Here is a 15,754-nt window from a genome sequence, read left to right on the forward strand (position 1 = left end):
TCATTTCACAGGTGTACAATGTTTATGCTTTTAGAATACCTCATACATCTCACCAGCTTTTTAGGGTCCTGTATCTGACTCACAAAATTACCTTGCCTGCGACCCCTCTCTCTACACAAACAACTACTGCACAGGAAGTAGGAAGGCAGAAGGTGGGGCATATTATGCAAATGTGTGCTGTCATTGTGCCTTGCAGATTCATGCAGGATTTCTAGATCCTTGCTGGATACAAGAGTGCAGACCTTGTTTCAGATCAACTGTCCCTAGCAGGGAACGTCTGAGAACATGCAGTCTTTTGCTCTCTAGCCCCTGGCCTGGGACTCACCCTCACTGGCTGAGGCGTGAATTTCTGCATACCAACGTTGCATAGATGGTACGTTTGTGGTCGGTTTGGGATGGGTGGGAGGTCAAAAGCAGGGAAAAGTATGTTGCCTTCACTTCTAGTCTCCTCTTCTAGGCCTACCTGCCGTTCACTCACTCTGTCTTTGTTTCATTCTCTCCTTCCTCAACACCCCTTCTCACTCACTCGCTCTATCACTTGTGCTCTTTCCCCTTGCTCTGCATTTCATAGTGGAAACATCTCTTGAATGGAGCATTAGAAAATGATGTTACATAAAATTAACAATCTACTTATTGGAAACCAAAAATATCACAAGACTGAATGTAACCCATTTCATTAATAAAAGGGACTTTTTAAGCACCCCCCAAAAAACACATAAAACACCACGAGTGCTAGAAGAATATTATACGAGCTTGAAGACAGAATTGGGCAAATTAATTTGCAGTTGAAACTGAAGTTTGTTACTTATTCAGATATTATATGCACTGCCAATTTTTAGCTGAGATTCTAAAAGAACTCAGAGACAAAATAGACTTAAAGTTTTGTCAGACGTGGGATTCGAACCCACACCTCCAGGAGAGACTGCGGCCTTAACGCAGTGCTTTAGACCACTCGGCCATCCTGACCACATGTTGCTTGATCATCTACAGAGAGGGAAAGATATTGTGAACCAAAAAAAGCACACATCTTAGGTCATGAGTGGCGAGAGCAAGAAAAAATTCACTGCACTTTTCCAAGTAGACAACCATATAAGCCATTGTGAGGGAAATGATCTGATTTTTTCTCTCTCAAGAAAAAAGTAGAGTAAACACACAATTGTCAGAAGTGGGATTTGAACCCACGCCTCCAAAAGAGACTGCGACCTGAACACAGCACCTTAGACCACTCGGCCATCCTGACTTGCATTTGTAAAACCTTCCACAGGCCAGACAGCCATGCAAGTGGGGTACCGAAAAGGCATGCCCTCAATTTATTTATCTTATTATAAGTACTTCCAGCAGATCTTTGAACAATCCATAGAGAGCAGTACCTATGAAGAACTCTTTAGACCTTTAAGGCGTACAAAGAGAAAGTGCTATTAACCAGCCACTTGAACGGCCCAAAGCTGCTTTGAAATTGAGTCAACAGCCCCCTCTTGGCTAGCTAAAGCAAATTCAACAAGGAATTTCAATGTCACAACATAGGGTGGAATACGCAAATCTAAGCAGCCCCTGATCACAGCCCTGAGGAAATTGCCGTAAGTGTGCTGGAGTCCAACTGTCTACCAGATGCTAGGCATTCTTCCATATTTGCATGGCCTGTCTGGCCAGGGCATACAAGAGCATGACTCTTCCAGATGAGCTCTTACATGGGTCCTATGCTCATATAGTAAGGACTGCACTTTGTCAGCAAGACTTTATACAACCGAAATATATGAGAAACCCCAGCTCTCTTGACTAGATGAGGACGGAATCACATCCCAGGTGAAGACCAACAGATGCAACTTCCATCAGATGTTAACCTGAAAAAGGAGATTACATCTCCAAAAGTCATGTCAGAAGTGGGATTCGAACCCACGCCTCCAGAGGAGACTGCGGCCTAAACACAGCGCCTTAGACCACTCGGCCATCCTGACAGAGCAGAGTCTTAAGAAATGTATAAAAGTCACTCAGAAATTTCTGCCTCCATGCAAGCCTGAAATAATTTAAACCTTCAAACACAAGGTGCAACTTTATGCACAGGACAATAATCACAGAAGATCACATGTGAAAGCATTTCATTTCACAGGTGTACAATTTTTATGCTTTTAGAATACCTCATACCTCTCACCAGCTATTTAGGGTCCTGTATCCTACTCCTCACAAAATTACCTTGCCTGCGACCTCTCTCTCTAAACAAACAACTACTGCACAGGAAGTAGGAAGGCAGAAGGTGGGGCATATTATGCAAATGTATGCTGTCATTGTGCCTTGCAGATTCATGCAGGATTTCTAGATCCTTGCTGGATACAAGAGAGCAGACCTTGTTTCAGATCAACTGTCCCTAGCAGGGAACGTCTGAGCACATGCAGTCTTTTGCTCTCTAGCCCCTGGCCTTGGACTCACCCTCACTGGCTGAGGCGTGAATTTCTGCATACCAACGTTGCACAGATGGTACGTTTGTGGTCGGTTTGGGATGGGTGGGAGTTCAAAAGCAGGGAAAAGTATGTCGCCTTCACTTCTAGTCTCCTCTTCTAGGCTTACCTGCCATTCACTCACTCTGTCTTTATTTCATTCTCTCCATCCTCAACACCCCTTCTCACTCACTCGCTCTATCACTTGTGCTCTTTCCCCTTGCTCTGCATTTCATAGTAGAAACATCTCTTGAATGGAGCATTAGAAAATGAGGTTACATAAAATTAACAATCTACTTATTGGAAACCAAAAATATCACAAGACTGAATGTAACCCATTTCATTAATAAAAGGGACTTTTTAAGCACCCCCCAAAAAACACATAAAACAGCACGAGTGCTAGAAGAATATTATACGAGCTTGAAGACAGTATTGGGCAAATTAATTTGCAGTTGAAACTGAAGTTTGTTACTTATTCAGATATTATATGCACTGCCAATTTTTGGCTGAGATTCTAAAAGAACTCAGAGACAAAATGGACTTAAAGTTTTGTCAGAAGTGGGATTCAAACCCACGTCTCCAGGAGAGACTGCGGCCTTAACGCAGTGCCTTAGACCACTCGGCCATTCTGACCACATGTTGCTTGATCATCTACAGAGAGGGAAAGATATTGTGAACCAAAAAAAGCACACATCTTAGGTCATGAGTGGCTAGAGCAAGAAAAAAACTCACTGCACTTTTCCAAGTAGACAACCATATAAGCCCATGTGAAGGAAATGATCTGATTTTTTCTCTCTCAAGAAAAAAGTAGAGTAAACACACAATTGTCAGAAGTGGGATTTGAACCCACGCATCCAGAAGAGACTGCGACCTGAACGCAGCGCCTTAGACCACTCGGCCATCCTGACTTGCATTTATAGAACCTTCCACAGGCCAGACAGCCATGCAAGTGGGGTACCGAAAAAGCATGCCCTCAATTTATTTATCCTATTATAAGTACTTCCAACAGATCTTTGAACAATCCATAGAGAGCAGTACCTATGAAGAACTCTTTATGCCTTTAAGGCGTACAAAGAGAAAGTGCTATTAACCAGCCACTTGAACGGCCCAAAGCTGCTTTGAAATTGAGTCAACAGCCACCTCTTGGCTAGCTAAAGCAAATTCAACAAGGAATTTCAATGTCACAACATAGGGTGGAATACGCAAATCTAAGCAGCCCCTGATCACAGCCCTGAGGAAATTGCCGTAAGTGTGCTGGAGTCCAACTGTCTACCAGATGCTAGGCATTCTTCCATATTTGCATGGCCTGTCTGGCCAGGGCATACAAGAGCATGACTCTTCCAGATGAGCTCTTACATGGGTCCTATGCTCATATAGTAAGGACTGCACTTTGTCAGCAAGACTTTATACAACCGAAATATATGAGAAACCCCAGCTCTCTTGACTAGATGAGGACGGAATCACATCCCAGGTGAAGACCAACAGATGCAACTTCCATCAGATGTTAACCTGAAAAAGGAGATTACATCTCCAAATGTCATGTCAGAAGTGGGATTCGAACCCACGCCTCCAGAGGAGTCTGCGGCCTAAACACAGCGCCTTAGACCACTCGGCCATCCTGACAGAGCAGAGTCTTAAGAAATGTATAAAAGTCACTCAGAAATTTCTGCCTCCATGCAAGCCTGAAATAATTTAAACCTTCAAACACAAGGTGCAACTTTATGCACAGGACAATAAACACAGAAGATCACATGTGAAAGCATTTCATTTCACAGGTGTACAATTTTTATGCTTTTAGAATACCTCATACCTCTCACCAGCTTTTTAGGGTCCTGTATCCGACTCACAAAATTACCTTGCCTGCGACCTCTCTCTCTACACAAACAACTACTGCACAGGAAGTAGGAAGGCAGAAGGTGGGGCATATTATGCAAATGTGTGCTGTCATTGTGCCTTGCAGATTCATGCAGGATTTCTAGATCCTTGCTGGATACAAGAGTGCAGACCTTGTTTCAGATCAACTGTCCCTAGCAGGGAACATCTGCGCACATGCAGTCTTTTGCTCTCTAGCCCCTGGCCTGGGACTCACCCTCACTGGCTGAGGCGTGAATTTCTGCATACCAACGTTGCATAGATGGTACGTTTGTGGTCGGTTTGGGATGGGTGGGAGGTCAAAAGCAGGGAAAAGTATGTCGCCTTCACTTCTAGTCTCCTCCTCTAGGCATACCTGCCGTTCACTCACTCTGTCTTTGTTTCATTCTCTCCTTCCTCAACACCCCTTCTCACTCACTCGCTCTATCACTTGTGCTCTTTCCCCTTGCTCTGCATTTCATAGTGGAAACATCTCTTGAATGGAGCATTAGAAAATGAGGTTACATAAAATTAACAATCTACTTATTGGAAACCAAAAATATCACAAGACTGAATGTAACCCATTTCATTAATAAAAGGGACTTTTTGAGCAACCCCCAAAAAACACATAAAACACCACGAGTGCTAGAAGAATATTATACGAGCTTGAAGACAGAATTGGGCAAATTAATTTGCAGTTGAAACTGAAGTTTGTTACTTATCCAGATATTATATGCACTGCCAATTTTTAGCTGAGATTCTAAAAGAACTCAGAGACAAAATGGACTTAAAGTTTTGTCAGAAGTGGGATTCGAACCCACGCCTCCAGGAGAGACTGCGGCCTTAACGCAGCGCCTTAGACCACTCGGCCATCCTGACCACTTGTGCTTGATCATCTTCAGAGAGGGAAAGATATTGTGAACCAAAAAAAGCACACATCTTAGGTCATGAGTGGCTAGAGCAAGAAAAAAACTCACTGCACTTTTCCAAGTAGACAACCATATAAGCCCATGTGAGGGAAATGATCTGATTTTTTCTCTCTCAAGAAAAAAGTAGAGAAAACACACAATTGTCAGAAGTGGGATTTGAACCCACGCCTCCAGAAGAGACTGCGACCTGAAAGCAGCGCCTTAGACCACTCACCCATCCTGCCTTGCATTTGTGGAACCTTCCACAGGCCAGACAGCAATGCAAGTGGGGTACCGAAAAGGCATGCCCTCAATTTATTTATCCTATTATAAGTACTTCCAACAGATCTTTGAACAATCCATAGAGAGCAGTACCTATGAAGAACTCTTTAGACCTTTAAGGCGTACAAAGAGAAAGTGCTATTAACCAGCCACTTGAACGGCCCAAAGCTGCTTTGAAATTGAGTCAACAGCCACCTCTTGGCTAGCTAAAGCAAATTCAACAAGGAATTTCAATGTCACAACATAGGGTGGAATACGCAAATCTAAGCAGCCCCTGATCACAGCCCTGAGGAAATTGCCGTAAGTGTGCTGGAGTCCAACTGTCTACCAGATGCTAGGCATTCTTCCATATTTGCATTGCCTGTCTGGCCAGGGCATACAAGAGCATGACTCTTCCAGATGAGCTCTTACATGGGTCCTATGCTCATATAGTAAGGACTGCACTTTGTCAGCAAGACTTTATACAACCGAAATATATGAGAAACCCCAGCTCTCTTGACTAGATGAGGACGGAATCACATCCCAGGTGAAGACCAACAGATGCAACTTCCATCAGATGTTAACCTGAAAAAGGAGATTACATCTCCAAAAGTCATGTCAGAAGTGGGATTCGAACCCACGCCTCCAGAGGAGACTGCGGCCTAAACACAGCGCCTTAGACCACTCGGCCATCCTGACAGAGCAGAGTCTTAAGAAATGTATAAAAGTCACTCAGAAATTTCTGCCTCCATGCAAGCCTGAAATAATTTAAACCTTCAAACACAAGGTGCAACTTTATGCACAGGACAATAAACACAGAAGATCACATGTGAAAGCATTTCATTTCACAGGTGTACAATTTTTATGCTTTTAGAATACCTCATACCTCTCACCAGCTTTTTAGGGTCCTGTATCCGACTCACAAAATTACCTTGCCTGCGACCTCTCTCTCTACACAAACAACTACTGCACAGGAAGTAGGAAGGCAGAAGGTAGGGCATATTATGCAAATGTGTGCTGTCATTGTGCCTTGCAGATTCATGCAGGATTTCTAGATCCTTGCTGGATAGAAGAGTGCAGACCTTGTTTCAGATCAACTGTCCCTAGCAGGGAACGTCTGAGCACATGCAGTCTTTTGCTCTCTAGCCCCTGGCCTGGGACTCACCCTCACTGGCTGAGGCGTGAATTTCGGCATACCAACGTTGCATAGATGGTACGTTTGTGGTCGGTTTGGGATGGGTGGGAGGTCAAAAGCAGGGAAAAGTATGTCGCCTTCACTTCTAGTCTCCTCTTCTAGGCCTACCTGCCGTTCGCTCACTCTGTCTTTGTTTCATTCTCTCCATCCTCAACACCCCTTCTCACTCACTCGCTCGATCACTTGTGCTCTTTCCCCTTGCTCTGCATTTCATAGTGGAAACATCTCTTGAATGGAGCATTAGAAAATGATGTTACATAAAATTAACAATCTACTTATTGGAAACCAAAAATATCACAAGACTGAATGTAACCCATTTCATTAATAAAAGGGACTTTTTAAGCACCCCCCAAAAAACACATAAAACAGCACGAGTGCTAGAAGAATATTATACGAGCTTGAAGACAGAATTGGGCAAATTAATTTGCAGTTGAAACTGAAGTTTGTTACTTATTCAGATATTATATGCACTGCTAATTTTTAGCTGAGATTCTAAAAGAACTCAGAGACAAAATGGACTTAAAGTTTTGTCAGACGTGGCATTCGAACCCACACCTCCAGGAGAGACTGCAGCCTTAACGCAGTGCTTTAGACCACTCGGCCATCCTGACCACTTGTTGCTTGATAATCTACAGAGAGGGAAAGATATTGTGAACAAAAAAAAGCACACATCTTAGGTCATGAGTGGCGAGAGCAAGAAAAAAACTCACTGCACTTTTCCAAGTAGACAACCATATAAGCCATTGTGAGGGAAATTATTTGATTTTTTCTCTCTCAAGAAAAAAGTAGAGTAAACACACAATTGTCAGAAGTGGGATTTGAACCCACGCCTCCAAAAGAGACTGCGACCTGAACACAGCGCCTTAGACCACTCGGCCATCCTGACTTGCATTTGCAAAACCTTCCACAGGCCAGACAGCCATGCAAAAGGGGTACCGAAAAGGCATGCCCTCAATTTATTTATCCTATTATAAGTACTTCCAACAGATCTTTGAACAATCCATAGAGAGCAGTACCTATGAAGAACTCTTTAGACCTTTAAGGCGTACAAAGAGAAAGTGCTATTAACCAGCCACTTGAACGGCCCAAAGCTGCTTGGAAATTGAGTCAACAGCCACCTCTTGGCTAGCTAAAGCAAATTCAACAAGGAATTTCAATGTCACAACATAGGTGGAATACGCAAATCTAAGCAGCCCCTGATCACAGCCCTGAGGAAATTGCCGTAAGTGTGCTGGAGTCCAACTGTCTACCAGATGCTAGGCATTCTTCCATATTTGCATGGCCTGTCTGGCCAGGGCATACAAGAGCATGACTCTTCCAGATGAGCTCTTACATGGGTCCTATGCTCATATAGTAAGGACTGCACTTTGTCAGCAAGACTTTATACAACCGAAATATATGAGAAACCCCAGCTCTCTCGACAAGATGAGGACGGAATCACATCCCAGGTGAAGACCAACAAATGCAACTTCCATCAGATGTTAACCTGAAAAAGGAGATTATATCTCAAAAAGTCATGTCAGAAGTGAGATTTGAACCCATGGCTCCAGAGGAGACTGCGGCCTAAACACAGCGCCTTAGACCACTCGGCCATCCTGACAGTGCAGAGTCTTAAGAAATGTATAAAAGTCACTCAGAAATTTCTGCCTCCATGCAAGCCTGAAATAATTTAAACCTTCAAACACAAGGTGCAACTTTATGCACAGGACAATAAACACAGAAGATCACATGTGAAAGCATTTCATTTCACAGGTGTACAATTTTTATGCTTTTAGAATACCTCATACCTCTCACCAGCTATTTAGGGTCCTGTATCCTACTCACAAAATTACCTTCCCTGCGACCTCTCTCTCTAAACAAACAACTACTGCACAGGAAGTAGGAAGGCAGAAGGTGGGGCATATTATGCAAATGTATGCTGTCATTGTGCCTTGCAGATTCATGCAGGATTTCTAGATCCTTGCTGGATACAAGAGAGCAGACCTTGTTTCAGATCAACTGTCCCTAGCAGGGAACGTCTGAGCACATGCAGTCTTTTGCTCTCTAGCCCCTGGCCTTGGACTCACCCTCACTGGCTGAGGCGTGAATTTCTGCATACCAACGTTGCACAGATGGTACGTTTGTGGTCGGTTTGGGATGGGTGGGAGGTCAAAAGCAGGGAAAAGTATGTCGCCTTCACTTCTAGTCTCCTCTTCTAGGCCTACCTGCCGTTCACTCACTCTGTCTTTGTTTCATTCTCTCCATCCTCAACACCCCTTCTCACTCACTCGCTCTATCACTTGTGCTCTTTCCCCTTGCTCTGCATTTCATAGTGGAAACATCTCTTGAATGGAGCATTAGAAAATGAGGTTACATAAAATTAACAATCTACTTATTGGAAACCAAAAATATCACAAGACTGAATGTAACCCATTTCATTAATAAAAGGGACTTTTTGAGCACCCCCCAAAAAACACATAAAACACCACGAGTGCTAGAAGAATATTATACGAGCTTGAAGACAGAATTGGGCAAATTAATTTGCAGTTGAAACTGAAGTTTGTTACTTATTCAGATATTATATGCACTGCCAATTTTTAGCTGAGATTCTAAAAGAACTCCGAGACAAGTGGACTTAAAGTTTTGTCAGAAGTGGGATTTGAACCCACGCCTCCAGGAGAGACTGCGGCCTTAACGCAGCGCCTTAGACCACTCGGCCATCCTGACCACATGTTGCTTGATCATCTACAGAGAGGGAAAGATATTGTGAAACAAAAAAAGCACACATCTTAGGTCATGAGTGGCTAGAGCAAGAAAAAAACTCACTGCACTTTTCCAAGTAGACAACCATATAAGCCCATGTGAGGCAAATGATCAGATTTTTTCTCTCTCAAGAAAAAAGTAGAGTAAACACACAATTGTCAGAAGTGGGATTTGAACCCACGCCTCCAGAAGAGACTGCGACCTGAACGCAGTGCCTTAGACCACTCGGCCATCCTGACTTGCATTTGTGGAACCTTCCACAGGCCAGACAGCCATGCAAGTGGGGTACCGAAAAGGCATGCCCTCAATTTATTTATCCTATTATAAGTACTTCCAACAGATCTTTGAACAATCCATAGAGAGCAGTACCTATGAAGAACTCTTAAGACCTTTAAGGCGTACAAAGAGAAAGTGCTATTAACCAGCCACTTGAACGGCCCAAAGCTGCTTTGAAATTGAGTCAACAGCCACCTCTTGGCTAGCTAAAGCAAATTCAACAAGGAATTTCAATGTCACAACATAGGGTGGAATACGCAAATCTAAGCAGCCCCTGATCACAGCCCTGAGGAAATTGCCGTAAGTGTGCTGGAGTCCAACTGTCTACCAGATGCTAGGCATTCTTCCATATTTGCATGGCCTGTCTGGCCAGGGCATACAAGAGCATGACTCTTCCAGATGAGCTCTTACATGGGTCCTATGCTCATATAGTAAGGACTGCACTTTGTCAGCAAGACTTTATACAACCAAAATATATGAGAAACCCCAGCTCTCTTGACTAGATGAGGACGGAATCACATCCCAGGTGAAGACCAACAGATGCAACTTCCATCAGATGTTAACCTGAAAAAGGAGATTACATCTCCAAAAGTCATTTCAGAAGTGGGATTCGAACCCACGCCTCCAGAGGAGACTGCGGCCTAAACACAGCACCTTAGACCACTCGGCCATCCTGACAGTGCAGAGTCTTAAGAAATGTATAAAAGTCACTCAGAAATTTCTGCCTCCATGCAAGCCTGAAATAATTTAAACCTTCAAACACAAGGTGCAACTTTATGCACAGGACAATAAACACAGAAGATCACATGTGAAAGCATTTCATTTCACAGGTGTACAATTTTTATGCTTTTAGAATACCTCATACCTCTCACCAGCTATTTAGGGTCCTGTATCCTACTCACAAAATTACCTTGCATGCGACCTCTCTCTCTACACAAACAACTACTGCACAGGAAGTAGGAAGGCAGAAGGTGGGGCATATTATGCAAATGTATGCTGTCATTGTGCCTTGCAGATTCATGCAGGATTTCTAGATCCTTGCTGGATACAAGAGAGCAGACCTTGTTTCAGATCAACTGTCCCTAGCAGAGAACGTCTGAGCACATGCAGTCTTTTGCTCTCTAGCCCCTGGCCTGGGACTTACCCTCACTGGCTGAGGCGTGAATTTCTGCATACCAACGTTGCATAGATGGTACGTATGTGGTCGGTTTGGGATGGGTGGGAGGTCAAAAGCAGGGAAAAGTATGTCGCCTTCACTTCTAGTCTCCTCTTCTAGGCCTACCTGCCGTTCACTCACTCTGTCTTTGTTTCATTCTCTCCTTCCTCAACACCCCTTCTCACTCACTCGCTCTATCACTTGTGCTCTTTCCCCTTGCTCTGCATTTCATAGTGGAAACATCTCTTGAATGGAGCATTAGAAAATGAGGTTACATAAAATTATCAATCTACTTATTGGAAACCAAAAATATCACAAGTCTGAATGTAACCCATTTCATTAATAAAAGGGACTTTTTAAGCACCCCCCAAAAAACACATAAAACACCACGAGTGCTAGAAGAATATTATACGAGCTTGAAGACAGAATTGGGCAAATTAATTTGCAGTTGAAACTGAAGTTTGTTACTTATTCAGATATTATATGCACTGCCAATTTTTAGCTGAGATTCTAAAAGAACTCAGAGACAAAATGGACTTAAAGGTTTGTCAGAAGTGGGATTCGAACCCACACCTCCAGGAGAGACTGCGGCCTTAACGCAGCGCCTTAGACCACTCGGCCATCCTGACCACATTTGACTGATCATCTACAGAGAGGGAAAGATATTGTGAACCAAAAAAAGCACACAACTTAGGTCATGAGTGGCTAGAGCAAGAAAAAAACTCACTGCACTTTTCCAAGTAGACAACCATATAAGCCCATGTGAGGGAAATTATCTGATTTTTTCTCTCTCAAGAAAAAAGTAGAGTAAACACACAATTGTCAGAAGTGGGATTTGAACCCACGCCTCCAGAAGAGACTGCGACCTGAACGCAGCACCTTAGACCACTCGGCCATCCTGACTTGCATTTGTGGAACCTTCCACAGGCCAGACAGCCATGCAAGTGGGGTACCGAAAAGGCATGCCCTCAATTTATTTATCCTATTATAAGTACTTCCAACAGATCTTTGAACAATCCATAGAGAGCAGTACCTATGAAGAACTCTTAAGACCTTTAAGGCGTACAAAGAGAAAGTGCTATTAACCAGCCACTTGAAAGGCCCAAAGCTGCTTTGAAATTGAGTCAACAGCCACCTCTTGGCTAGCTAAAGCAAATTCAACAAGGAATTTCAATGTCACAACATAGGGTGGAATACGCAAATCTAAGCAGCCCCTGATCACAGCCCTAAGGAAATTGCCGTAAGTGTGCTGGAGTCCAACTGTCTACCAGATGCTAGGCATTCTTCCATATTTGCATGGCCTGTCTGGCCAGGGCATACAAGAGCATGACTCTTCCAGATGAGCTCTTACATGGGTCCTATGCTCATATAGTAAGGACTGCACTTTGTCAGCAAGACTTTATACAACCGAAATATATGAGAAACCCCAGCTCTCTTGACTAGATGAGGACGGAATCACATCCCAGGTGAAGACCAACAGATGCAACTTCCATCAGATGTTAACCTGAAAAAGGAGATTACATCTCCAAAAGTCACGTCAGGAGTTGGATTTGAACCCGCGCCTCCAGAGGAGACTGCGGCCTAAACACAGCGCCTTAGACCACTCGGCCATCCTGACAGTGCAGAGTCTTAAGAAATGTATAAAAGTCACTCAGAAATTTCTGCCTCCATGCAAGCCTGAAATAATTTAAACCTTCAAACACAAGGTGCAACTTTATGCACAGGTCAATAAACACAGAAGATCACATGTGAAAGCATTTCATTTCACAGGTGTACAATTTTTATGCTTTTAGAATACCTCATACCTCTCACCAGCTATTTAGGGTCCTGTATTATACTCACAAAATTACCTTGCCTGCGACCTCTCTCTCTACACAAACAACTACTGCACAGGAAGTAGGAAGGCAGAAGGTGGGGCATATTATGCAAATGTATGCTGTCATTGTGCCTTGCAGATTCATGCAGGATTTCGAGATCCTTGCTGGATACAAGAGAGCAGACCTTGTTTCAGATCAACTGTCCCTAGCAGGGAACGTCTGAGCACATGCAGTCTTTTGCTCTCTAGCCCCTGGCCTGGGACTTACCCTCACTGACTGAGGCGTGAATTTCTGCATACCAACGTTGCATAGATGGTACGTTTGTGGTCGGTTTGGGATGGGTGGGAGGTCAAAAGCATGGAAAAGTATGTCGCCTTCACTTCTAGTCTCCTCTTCTAGGCCTACCTGCCGTTCACTCACTCTGTCTTTGTTTCATTCTCTCCTTCCTCAACACCCCTTCTCACTCACTCGCTCTATCACTTGTGCTCTTTCCCCTTGCTCTGCATTTCATAGTGGAAACATCTCTTGAATGGAGCATTAGAAAATGAGGTTACATAAAATTAACAATCTACTTATTGGAAACCAAAAATATCACAAGACTGAATGTAACCCATTTCATTAATAAAAGGGACTTTTTAAGCACCCCCCAAAAAACACATAAAACAGCACGAGTGCTAGAAGAATATTATACGAGCTTGAAGACAGAATTGGGCAAATTAATTTGCAGTTGAAACTGAAGTTTGTTACTTATTCAGATATTATATGCACTGCCAATTTTTAGCTGAGATTCTAAAAGAACTCAGAGACAAAATGGACTTAAAGTTTTTTCAGAAGTGGGATTCGAACCCACGTCTCCAGGAGAGACTGCGGCCTTAAAGCAGCGCCTTAGACCAATCGGCCATCCTGACCACATGTTGCTTGATCATCTACAGAGAGGGAAAGATATTGTGAACCAAAAAAAGCACACATCTTAGGTTATGAGTGGCTAGAGCAAGAAAAAAACTCACTGCACTTTTCCAAGTAGACAACCATATAAGCCCATGTGAAGGAAATGATCAGATTTTTTCTCTCTCAAGAAAAAAGTAGAGTAAACACACAATTGTCAGAAGTGGGATTTGAACCCACGCCTCCAGAAGAGACTGCGACCTGAACGCAGCGCCTTAGACCACTCGGCCATCCTGACTTGCATTTATAGAACCTTCCACAGGCCAGACAGCCATGCAAGTGGGGTACCGAAAAAGCATGCCCTCAATTTATTTATCCTATTATAAGTACTTCCAACAGATCTTTGAACAATCCATAGAGAGCAGTACCTATGAAGAACTCTTTATGCCTTTAAGGCGTACAAAGAGAAAGTGCTATTAACCAGCCACTTGAACGGCCCAAAGCTGCTTTGAAATTGAGTCAACAGCCACCTCTTGGCTAGCTAAAGCAAATTCAACAAGGAATTTCAATGTCACAACATAGGGTGGAATACGCAAATCTAAGCAGCCCCTGATCACAGCCCTGAGGAAATGCCGTAAGTGTGCTGGAGTCCAACTGTCTACCAGATGCTAGGCATTCTTCCATATTTGCATGGCCTGTCTGGCCAGGGCATACAAGAGCATGACTCTTCCAGATGAGCTCTTACATGGGTCCTATGCTCATATAGTAAGGACTGCACTTTGTCAGCAAGACTTTATACAACCGAAATATATGAGAAACCCCAGCGCTCTTGACTAGATGAGGACGGAATCACATCCCAGGTGAAGACCAACAGATGCAACTTCCATCAGATGTTAACCTGAAAAAGGAGATTACATCTCCAAAAGGCATGTCAGAAGTGGGATTCAAACCCACGCCTCCAGGAGAGACTGCGGCCTTAACGCAGCGCCTTAGACCACTCGGCCATCCTGACCACATGTTGCTTGATCATCTACAGAGAGGGAAAGATATTGTGAACCAAAAAAAGCACACAACTTAGGTCATGAGTGGCTAGAGCAAGAAAAAAACTCACTGCACTTTTCCAAGTAGACAACCATATAAGCCCATGTGAGGGAAATTATCTGATTTTTTCTCTCTCAAGAAAAAAGTAGAGTAAACACACAATTGTCAGAAGTGGGATTTGAACCCACGCCTCCAGAAGAGACTGCGACCTGAACGCAGCACCTTAGACCACTCGGCCATCCTGACTTGCATTTGTGGAACCTTCCACAGGCCAGACAGCCATGCAAGTGGGGTACCGAAAAGGCATGCCCTCAATTTATTTATCCTATTATAAGTACTTCCAACAGATCTTTGAACAATCCATAGAGAGCAGTACCTATGAAGAACTCTTAAGACCTTTAAGGCGTACAAAGAGAAAGTGCTATTAACCAGCCACTTGAAAGGCCCAAAGCTGCTTTGAAATTGAGTCAACAGCCACCTCTTGGCTAGCTAAAGCAAATTCAACAAGGAATTTCAATGTCACAACATAGGGTGGAATACGCAAATCTAAGCAGCCCCTGATCACAGCCCTGAGGAAATTGCCGTAAGTGTGCTGGAGTCCAACTGTCTACCAGATGCTAGGCATTCTTCCATATTTGCATGGCCTGTCTGGCCAGGGCATACAAGAGCATGACTCTTCCAGATGAGCTCTTACATGGGTCCTATGCTCATATAGTAAGGACTGCACTTTGTCAGCAAGACTTTATACAACCAAAATATATGAGAAACCCCAGCTCTCTTGACTAGATGAGGACGGAATCACATCCCAGGTGAAGACCAACAGATGCAACTTCCATCAGATGTTAACCTGAAAAAGGAGATTACATCTCCAAAAGTCACGTCAGAAGTTGGATTTGAACCCGCGCCTCCAGAGGAGACTGCGGCCTAAACACAGCACCTTAGACCACTCGGCCATCCTGACAGTGCAGAGTCTTAAGAAATTTATAAAAGTCACTCAGAAATTTCTGCCTCCATGTAAGCCTGAAATAATTTAAACCTTCAAACACAAGGTGCAACTTTATGCACAGGTCAATAAACACAGAAGATCACATGTGAAAGCATTTCATTTCACAGGTGTACAATTTTTATGCTTTTAGAATACCTCATACCTCTCACCAGCTATTTAGGGTCCTGTATTATACTCACAAAAT

At 43.5% G+C, this 15,754-nt stretch overlaps 13 non-coding genes across 13 annotated transcripts; all 13 read right to left on the reverse strand.

Annotated features, from left to right (window-relative positions):
* Positions 1–1,157: 1,157 nt before the first annotated feature.
* TRNAL-CAG (transfer RNA leucine (anticodon CAG)) lies at positions 1,158–1,240 on the reverse strand. The gene has a single exon. It is a non-coding gene; the product is annotated as a tRNA-Leu (tRNA).
* Positions 1,241–1,872: 632 nt separating this feature from the next.
* TRNAL-UAG (transfer RNA leucine (anticodon UAG)) lies at positions 1,873–1,955 on the reverse strand. Its single transcript has one exon. It is a non-coding gene; the product is annotated as a tRNA-Leu (tRNA).
* Positions 1,956–3,972: 2,017 nt separating this feature from the next.
* On the reverse strand, positions 3,973–4,055 carry TRNAL-UAG (transfer RNA leucine (anticodon UAG)). The gene has a single exon. It is a non-coding gene; the product is annotated as a tRNA-Leu (tRNA).
* Positions 4,056–5,079: 1,024 nt separating this feature from the next.
* TRNAL-AAG (transfer RNA leucine (anticodon AAG)) lies at positions 5,080–5,162 on the reverse strand. Its single transcript has one exon. It is a non-coding gene; the product is annotated as a tRNA-Leu (tRNA).
* Positions 5,163–6,068: 906 nt separating this feature from the next.
* Positions 6,069–6,151, reverse strand: TRNAL-UAG (transfer RNA leucine (anticodon UAG)). Its single transcript has one exon. It is a non-coding gene; the product is annotated as a tRNA-Leu (tRNA).
* A 1,299-nt stretch (positions 6,152–7,450) lies between these two features.
* Positions 7,451–7,533, reverse strand: TRNAL-CAG (transfer RNA leucine (anticodon CAG)). The gene has a single exon. It is a non-coding gene; the product is annotated as a tRNA-Leu (tRNA).
* Positions 7,534–9,270: 1,737 nt separating this feature from the next.
* TRNAL-AAG (transfer RNA leucine (anticodon AAG)) lies at positions 9,271–9,353 on the reverse strand. Its single transcript has one exon. It is a non-coding gene; the product is annotated as a tRNA-Leu (tRNA).
* Positions 9,354–9,545: 192 nt separating this feature from the next.
* TRNAL-CAG (transfer RNA leucine (anticodon CAG)) lies at positions 9,546–9,628 on the reverse strand. Its single transcript has one exon. It is a non-coding gene; the product is annotated as a tRNA-Leu (tRNA).
* A 1,739-nt stretch (positions 9,629–11,367) lies between these two features.
* Positions 11,368–11,450, reverse strand: TRNAL-AAG (transfer RNA leucine (anticodon AAG)). The gene has a single exon. It is a non-coding gene; the product is annotated as a tRNA-Leu (tRNA).
* Positions 11,451–11,641: 191 nt separating this feature from the next.
* TRNAL-CAG (transfer RNA leucine (anticodon CAG)) lies at positions 11,642–11,724 on the reverse strand. The gene has a single exon. It is a non-coding gene; the product is annotated as a tRNA-Leu (tRNA).
* A 2,014-nt stretch (positions 11,725–13,738) lies between these two features.
* Positions 13,739–13,821, reverse strand: TRNAL-CAG (transfer RNA leucine (anticodon CAG)). Its single transcript has one exon. It is a non-coding gene; the product is annotated as a tRNA-Leu (tRNA).
* Positions 13,822–14,452: 631 nt separating this feature from the next.
* Positions 14,453–14,535, reverse strand: TRNAL-AAG (transfer RNA leucine (anticodon AAG)). Its single transcript has one exon. It is a non-coding gene; the product is annotated as a tRNA-Leu (tRNA).
* A 192-nt stretch (positions 14,536–14,727) lies between these two features.
* Positions 14,728–14,810, reverse strand: TRNAL-CAG (transfer RNA leucine (anticodon CAG)). The gene has a single exon. It is a non-coding gene; the product is annotated as a tRNA-Leu (tRNA).
* Between the last annotated feature and the right edge of the window lie 944 nt (positions 14,811–15,754).

The sequence above is a fragment of the Lissotriton vulgaris genome, chromosome 8 (genome assembly GCF_964263255.1).
Source record: "Lissotriton vulgaris chromosome 8, aLisVul1.2, whole genome shotgun sequence".
Classification (NCBI taxonomy): Eukaryota; Metazoa; Chordata; class Amphibia; order Caudata; family Salamandridae; genus Lissotriton; species Lissotriton vulgaris.